Source organism: Hesperophylax consimilis, chromosome 24 (genome assembly GCF_061612785.1).
Source record: "Hesperophylax consimilis isolate HC1 chromosome 24, BYU_Hcon_1.0, whole genome shotgun sequence".
Lineage (NCBI taxonomy): Eukaryota > Metazoa > Arthropoda > Insecta > Trichoptera > Limnephilidae > Hesperophylax > Hesperophylax consimilis.
Genome location: NC_142859.1, coordinates 28,774,631 through 28,784,509, shown reverse-complemented (window position 1 = coordinate 28,784,509; position 9,879 = coordinate 28,774,631).

Sequence of the window (9,879 nt, the reverse complement as noted above, 5' to 3'; positions counted from 1 at the left end):
ATCCTAAGATGCTAGTAACTAGCAAGACAAATTGCCTATTGCCGAACAATTGTTTTGCCCGTCAATAGTCATGCCGTGCAAGGCATTGACCGTCAATATTGCCGTAACGTATAACAAATTCATACACTAAAAACGATCTCCTGCCATAACTCCACTAAACTTATAAAACTTGGTAGCAAATTCGGTAAATTATTATACTAATTGCGTTGTATTTATAAATAAGGTGGCGAACACAGACACATTATATAGCGTAGCGCGAAGGATATAGATTTGGTCCGACAATATTGTCGTAATATCGGTAGTCGAGCGAATTCACCGGCCAGACATGTGCAACAGGTTAACAAGAATTTAATGCGCAAATGGCGGCAAGACGACAATACCTTGCCGTTAAGAAATTGCCGTAAAAACTCGTTCATTTACCAGAGCCTTTATCGGTCAAGAGGTCAAGAGACAAGAGAGTTGAGAGACCTGCAGGTTGACGTACTTAACCACAAGGAGGAACCAACGAACTTGTGAACTGTTTGTGAAAACCATTGATTTCTTTGGAATAACAAAAACTGCACCGACTGTAGATATTATGTGTGTCAATCGGTACCTACCTTCCTGTACATATTTTAAAGTAGGCGACGGAGCTATCAATTTGACGAATTTTCGAGGCTAACTTAACCAAACCTGTTATTGAAATGAAAAAATATGTGTCCACGATTTAATCAAGTTTACTTCTGCATTGCCCGACGATTCGGAAATGAAATTCGTAAATTTTAAATTTACTAAAATAATTATTTGATAGTTTTTTTTAAAGAAAGACAAACGTTCCCGGGATACGAATAAACTGACAATATTTGAAAATCTCCTACTACCACCACAGTAAGCGGAAAATGTTGCTTTTGTTGTGATGGAGGACTTAGCCAGCCGAGGAATTGAACACACTACATCTGGATGGGACCCAAACGCGACGTCAACTCAGCCACTATTGTTAGTATCAGATCTTGTTGCTTGTGTTGTCAGTCACTATTGTTAGTATCAGATCATGTTGTTTGTATTGTCAGCCAACTATTGTTAGTATCAGATCATATTGATTGTGTTGTCAGCCACTATTGTTAGTACCTATCAGATTATGTTTCTTGTGTTGCCAGCCACTATTGTTAGTATCAGATCATATTTTTTGTGTTGTCAGCCACTATTGTTCGTATCAGATCATGTTGCTTATGTTGTCAGCCACTATTGTTACCATCAGATCATGTTGCTTGTGTTTTCAGCCACTATTGTTAGTATAAGATCATATTGCTTGTGTTGTCAGCCACTATTGTTAGTATCAGATCATGTTGCTTGTGTTTTCAGCCACCAGCCTATACATTTAATTGAATATATTTTACTACCTACTGGAGTGTGAATCTTCAAAATTGTCTTCAATTTTATTAAAACATATGGGAGTATTTCTCAAAAAAAGTGTACATTTTGGAAAAATAAAGTGTGCCTACAAACAGTTCAAAAATTTCACATGTTTTTAATTAATCATACAAAAAAAATATGCACCATTTTGTAGAATAAATATTAGGCTTTAAAATATCGAAAAATAAACATTACAATCGTATTAATTCACAAATATTTTAATTTTTTAAAAAATATCGATTTTTACCTTCCATACAAAATAAAATTGCCACCCTACCCACCTCATTTGTTTATACTTCATAAAATGCGATAATAACGTTATAATATGTGATTTTTTGTATGTTTTAGGGTCTTGATTAAATGTAGTTTCTGTAAAAGGGTAATTTTCTATGGGGTTTCATAATAAATTAATAATTTATGCACAAAAAACAAAGTGAGACATCACCATTTACTTTTTAGTAACTACTCTTTAGTTACGTTTTATTAGTACTTCCACCGTAATTTTTTAACCCATTTGTAAAATTTAACATGGGAAACACTAGCCTCTTTCTGATTAATTGTTGGTCTGACTTCTCCGCCATAACATTAATTGTTAAAATCAGTAATAACGTGTTTCTTTAGTGGGACCACTATTTCGTAACAGAAAATATTTTAGCCTTTTTTCACAAAACGGTAAGTCTTTTTCTACTTATCTTTTTGTAACATGTGCGGTACGAACATTGCTAAGCTTACATATTAACACTTTTAAATTTTATCAAACCATTGACTTTTTATAACATAAATTCTTATTACAATTTCGTAACGTTTGTTATGAATTTCGTAACGTAACGAAAAAGTTCAATGTAAAGCTGAGTGTACACAGTTACAACGTGATTAAGAAAAGTAAGTATATTGTAAGTGTGTCTAGCATTTTTATGAAAGTCTTATGTAAGTTTAGTAATAATGTAATATATTATGCACAATGCACAAATATACATATGTATTTAGATATAATAGGAAAAAAATAAAATTTATTATACCATAGAGCAGATCTGTTGATGGCGCTGGAAAGTAGGTAGGTTGTAATACATAGGATGCTGGAAATTCCTGATGGTCAATGGCAGAACAGGTGTCGTCGGACTTGTATGTTTTATCATCGCGATTATATGGCATTATACATAATGACAAGTACTTGAAGATCAAGCTGAGCCGTCCAATACTGGTTTTATTTTAAATAAGCTTGAGGCACTCATACACACTATCCGTTCTACAGGCGATCTATACAATATTTATAAGTGCCTTAAGTTTTTTATAAAAGCTTATTTAAATATAAGTTTATTTTTATTTACTCTGATAAAACCATAACTACAGCATAATTTTTTTTAGGAATGCCCCCAAAAACCAATGCCAAAAGGCAAAACGCTTACAGAGAAAGACTGAAAAAGGAAAATACAAATAAATATGAGGAAATCCGAATTAAACATTTAACAAAAGTTATAGAAAATATCAAAAATAAAAAAAGAAATTCTTACAGAAGAAGAAAAAGAAGAGCTACGGGCAAAGTGGAGACAAGCCAATGATAAAAGAGCTGAAAGAAAGAAAAAGGCTAATCCTACGACACAAGACAATAATACATTTGAACGTAGAAAAAATAATAAAAAAAATCCTAAAGGAAAGACTACAAAAGCTGACTGAAGAAAATACTCGATTAAAAAGTCGAAATAAGAATTTAAGACAGTGCTGTAATCGGATGAAAAGGCAAGTGAATATTCTGAAAATATTATTGCATAAACAAACTAAGACTAATAATGATGCTATTCCCATTGAAACTGGATTATATAATAAATCGAAGATGTTATAATAGTAAATAATAATGCCATAGAAAATAACGCTGATATTGAAAATATGAATAGTGAAAATGAAGATTCTAACAAAATCAAAGATAAACCATGTGGAGTGACTATCTTAAAAACGAAAAACTGGAAAATATACATACAAAAAAGAAAGTGGTTTGTAAGGGCCTTATCTCTAAATCTCTATCACTAAATGACTATATTCATGCGCCAAAGCAGAGTGATAAACCAAAGACTGAAAAACTGACCAAATTTGTCTCGGAAAGATTTCAATTATTATAAAGATGAGGAAGAAATTTATAAAACGCTAATGGATAGTGATTCAAACTAAATAATTGTATGTTATTAAATTTTTAATAGTTTAAACAGTGCCTGTTCTTTAATTTCTTAAGATTTGTTGTATATTGTGTTAGGTACTTCAATTTGGGAGCTGATGATTTGATTAAAAACATTTATTTATACTCCCTTGTTTTTTTTTAAACCCCTTTGGTTTAACAAAATACAAATATTTGGGTCGTGAGTTTATGTATGTTTGTAGTATGTACAATAAATAAAAAGTAAAGGATAATTACTTACATTTAAAAAAGACGACAACTAATTAAATTGAATAAATAATAAAAAAAGTAAAATAAAATTTGCCATTGTGTAAACAAGCCTTATGTTTACTATTTAGTTACGTCTTATGACTATTTCGTAACACTATTTCGTAACTACATTTTCGTTACGTACATTTATTTTGAGAAATACTCATGGAAGAAAGCGGAAAACGTCAATTGAAAATGACCAGAGCAGAGGTTCTCAACCTTATCTGGCTCACCGCCTATTTTTCAAGCATATTTTTCTTCAACGCCCCCCTCGCAAATAAAAAAGTAAAACAGCATAGGCTTTGAAAAAAGTTGAAGTTACATGTTTGCAAGAGGAAGGTCACTAAACCTATTGCAATATCATGACCAACCCGATAATAACATGATAGTTAAAATATTAATGCTTTTTTTAACACGGGCTTTGCGAGTTCGATCCTCTACTTCTCTACTAGATTAATCATTCTATGATGGCACGAGCCACATTCATCAGTGGGTGAGTTTTCAATATTCTGGGATTATTTGCATCTCGGAAGTGCTGTATTTCTAAATAAAATACTTTTTTTTCCATATGTATTTTATTTAATTTTTTTGAACACCGCTCCAAAGTTCCTACTGCTCCCAACTCCCAATCGTCAGAAGCCAGTGAGACTGGCATCCCCAATAGGGGAATGGTGTAGGGCTAATGGTAGTGAAGAGATGAGGAAGAGGAAGGTGGGACAGTACCTGGCTATTCAGATTTGGTCACTAAACACGGCTATCGCCATCTAAAGCAACGTTTCAATTCTGAATGGTGGTTTTACACCAGGGCGATACTGAGAGTATCTTCCACTACGGATCGTGCCACAAATATACACATTCTCATCAAATAAAATTTACTTACGTGTGCCGGGATTTGAACCCGCAACCTTCTTAACCCTCGACAGTCCGTCAAATTAATTAATCGTCTTTTAAACAATATTTTATAGATTTAAAAATATATATTATCCATAGACATATGAATATTAGTAGACCTGCCCTAAGTGATTAAAAGCGTATTATCCCCACTCCCCATACCGGTTCCATTGGAGCCGGCTGTGCTCGCGTATGGCCTCAAGTGAAATTTGAAAACGTGACGTCATCATTCTTGTGCGAACTATGGTCGAGGCATCATCGGTTCATTTTACGAAATAACATGGCAAAATGTTGACTTGTACTATGAAAACTTGTAAAAATAGATGTGAAAAAGAGAATAAACCCAATTGTCGTATTACATTCCATATATAAGCATTATTTTACTTTATTTTAAGCATATTCACATCGTATAATATGGATCAGTTTTAGAAACATATACTATCACATCGAGAAACGTCTGGACGCGAAACACAAAGCTGGTTGGTTGCTGGGAAGTAAATTATGAACATTTATAAAAGTGTCTTAACTAAATACTTAAACGAAATATTCGACTCTGAAAATAGAACCGAATTTATTTGCCGAATTTGGACTTCGCAAATTTGTTCATAACGTGGCGAGTAATTTGCGCTCCCATGTAAAAATGTCTATTCATTCAAAAGCAGATTTTACTTTTAAGAAGTAAATGGTGATATTATAATGCGAGATGCCTATTTACTGTCAGATTGATTTATTGACGAATCACAGTCAGCCTTACTCCCTTCGTTCTTCAACAGTTGATTTTACCCCTCGCCATTATCTTCTCGTCTATTAATTCCTATGTCTGTGATATTATCCAACCAATGTTGATACACGAATAATATCTAATCGGTTCATATGCAAGATTCCTGCAATGATATACGTAAGACTTATATGATTGCATTTGGGGAAAACTGTTTTTTTTAAATTCCAGTCATTCACCTAGGAGCCTTTCACCGCCCACCATTGGCCCTCGCGGCCACCACTGCCCCCCCTGGATCTCACCAACGCCTACAGGGGGCGCTATCGCCACCTTTGAGAATCACTGGGCTATGGGGAATGACTTGTATTGACTTTGGTTGAATCATCTTCCAGCTACTCAGTATTCTGGTATTTCCGACAAAGCTTACATCACTCAAACCGAGTATTATGTATGACATTGGAAATTACGTAGGTACCACTCGAGTGTAGACTGTATTGTGATATGGACTAACCACATTCTTATAACACATCTATATAATCGGCAATTCAATTTGACAGGGTTCTAAATTCACTTTACCCTTTTCTGAGATACGAGGTGTCAACATACCTATACGTGGAGATAGTACCATGTGCAAGCAGCTAGGACATAATAATTAATTTCATAAGCTTCTAATGATAAATGTAAGTAAGTCTTAAGTAATGGTGTTTGAAAGAGAGAAAACGAAAACAGTGTGCAATATAGTTGTGAATGAGGAATACTTGGAACAGGTGGATGAGTTTGTACGTTTAGGAAGTATGTTCTAGTCTAGAGAGATGGGAAGGCTGACAGAGATATTGAAATAAGGGTAAATGCAGGTAACTCCATTATTGGAGGACTGAACGCAGTTGGCGCTAACAAAAAAAATGTCCAAAGAAGCGAAGCCAGCAGTCGACAATGGAGTGCTGTTACGGAAGTGCCCTGATGTACGGAAGTGAGGCATGGAACTGGCAGAGAAAGAATGAAAGTAGACTGAATGCTGTAGAAATGAGATCCCTGAGGCGTATGTGTCGTAAAACCATTTAGGATCCTGTGAGTAATGTGTAGATCCGCAAAGAGTGCAAGGCTGATGTAAGTGTAATGAGTAAGATCAAGAAAGGGACGCTGAGATGGTTTGGGCATTAAGAGCGAATGAGCGAAGAAAGGAGTGTAAGGAGAATATACGATGCAAATGTGAATGGTAGCAGAAGTCGGGGACGCCCGAGGAAGACATGGCACGACCAAGTGAATAGGATACTTGAGACGGGCCATGTCAAGAATAATAGAAGAGTATGTATGAGACGATGTATGAATGTGAATGAGGCAAGAAGTGTGTGCCAAGACCGAGTTGTTTGGCGGTCCGTCCTCTCTGCCTACCCCTGCGGGAAACGGCGTGATGGTTAGTTAGTTAAGGTTCTAATGCAATTTCTCCAATGCCATTCCGATATAGTGCCATTTAATTTGTAATTAATATTTTTTAAATTTTATATCTCTTTTTACAGCGGTAGAAACTAGTACCACAAATCATCGAATCGAAACAATGACTCCAGCTATGTTAACTGACCAGAACTGAGTAACGGGTACCTACTTACCAAGCGGTTTCTCTGTACTCAAAACATTACCTAAAATTGGGATACATACATTGACTAAATAAAAATAGATACATCAATGGATAAATACAACACGGACGTCAGAAGAGGTCCGTTGATACAACCATTCGCTTCGGGTAATTTATACTATTTTACGATATCAGATACATAAACCAAATAACTCAATTTTTGCTTCGAATATCTCTGCAAGAAAATATACCTCAACTTTTATATTTATGAATTCATAGGAATACGTACCTACATTGGCGCGCTTTTACAATCACAACGAAATGGCATGGCACCATTCAACTCATTTTTAACTATTATTATTTAGTGTGTATGAAAGAGCGAAGACGCTTTTTGGACACACTTGCTAATAACAGTTGTTGAACACGAGAAACAATGCCAATGACAGTGACGGAGTGTGGATTTTTTAATATTTTTTTGTTTTTAATTGAAAAAAATGTTACCGGACAGCAAAGTGCCCATAACATTTTTTACTCCAAATGTGCTAAGGAATAGCTGGTTAAAGTTTGTCGGGTACGTGCCGATACACCCTGTATAGGTATCTATATTATTTACTGTCATGACATGGAAGATGTAACCTGTACGTATAAGGTAGGTATGTACGTAGGTTATGTGTGTGCAGTAAGTAGGCAGAACATCTACTCCGCAGTATCCGCTGGCTCAGAAGTGAAAGTGACTATTTTACTATTGAATACAGTTAACTGTATTTGTGGGGACCATGCTTTATTCTTCAACGGACGATAATAAGACATTGGAATTTTAATATCAAAGTCAATACCGCACAAGAGTCCCAATTGCTCACAACCGTCTGGAGACAGTGAGACTATATCATACCCAATTGGAATGTGTTGTGAAGCTGTTTTTTAAAGCTTTTAAAATTTCATAATACTTAGCCCACACTTATCACAAAAACAAATTACCTACTCCATATTTAAACCCCTTGGGCTATTTTGGGAGAAACTCTTCATGTTCCATAGACAGTGGCGGATTAACCCTAAGGCAAAGTAGGCACGTGCCTAGGGGCGCCAGTTACAAAGGGGCGCCGGCGGGCGCCCCTTTGTAACTGAATAATAATAAATGAAAATATATAAACTTAATTTTGTAAGTAAGTATGCACCTGCTTACACAATATAAAAGATTATTTACTTCTGTATAGATGCAGAGCTTCCAAAGCATACTCGCCTTCTTGATTATTCCTCCATGCCTCCATCGCATGATTTTTTAATAGAAGACCGCTCGCTCGTGGATTCGTTCGCGGGCGTTGCTAGATTGCAGGGCAAAGGGCGCAGCGGGGGCAGGGGATAAGCGGCCGGCACCGGACTTCCGAACGGATGACGGGGTGACAGTCACACTCATCACTTTCAGCTTGGATGTCGCCGGTTACGCGCGCTTCTATTGATTACGTACTCGCAGCGGTATTTGTGTGAATTAATTAGTACATTGCGTTTTAGTTCATTACCCAAATAATGAGTGAATTGAAGAAGAAACCTAGTGGTGCAGCTTATAAAAGGAAGGCTAAGGAAAAAGAAGAAAAAAATCAAAATATTATAAAGCATACGAAACATATGCATATTGTTATCATTTATAATGTTAAATAATAAATAAAAAAAATAAATAAATAAAAAAAAATATTGAGACATTTTTTTCTAAATTAAAAAGTGATGATTCGGAATTTTCTAACGCAATTCACAGTGCGTCTTCTACCGAGTCTATTCAATGTGAAATTCCTACTAGTTCTAAACAACACGATTTGTCCATGCTGCCTACTCCGTCAGCCGTAGAAGTTGTGAGGCAGTCGCAAAATAGACTGTTTATCGTGGGATGTGACCCAGTCAAGTGGGATATCAATAACGAAACACAAGAATACATTGCAATTAATGGATTTAATCAAAATCAAAATGCAGATTTTTCATTGAGTAAGAGAATATATGAAGATAAAATCTCACGTTTTTTAACAAAAACAATGTTTGAAAGAAAGTTGTTAAATAGAGAAAAACTTCCAAGGAAATGGCTTATTTACTCTCCAAGCACAGGTAAAGTTTATTGTGGACCTTGTTTATTATTCGGTGGTGGAACTAGTTTTGGAAAACAAGATGTTGTTTTTAATGATTGAAAGAACGCATCGAATAGATTAGAAAGCCACGAAAACTCATGTGAACATAAAACATGTATTTTGAGCTTGCAACGTAGATCTAACATTGACGGTCGTGTCGATCATGAGCTCGCCGCTCAATTTCTAGAAGAGATGACTTATTGGCGTGAAGTTTTAAAACGAGTGGTTGCCACTGTAAAATCTTTAGCATCGCGTGGTTTACCTTTTAGAGGACATGACGAAAAACTTGGCTCTCTTCATAACGGAAATTACTTAATGACGCTGGAACTCATAGCGGAGTTTGATCCGTTTTTAAGTAAACATATTGCTCAATATGGCGGCAAGGGAAAGGGATATACCAATTACTTAAGTTCTACAACGTGTGACGAATTTATTGAATTGATGGCAAACAAAATATTAACACAAATAAAACATGAAATCAAGATACCAAAATATTATTCAATAATAGTGGATTCAACACCAGATATTTCCCACATTGACCAATTAACTTTCGTGATCCGATACATTCAAACCGACGGTACGCCCGTTGAACGTTTTCTTAAGTTTATCGCAAATGTCGGTCACAAATCACAAGACATAGCAAATGCTATTATTAAAACATTGGACATGATTGAAATTAATATATTAGACTGTAGAGGCCAGTCGTATGATAATGCCGCAAATATGTCAGGCATTTACAATGGATTACAGGCCAAAATAAAAGAAATATGTCCCCTAG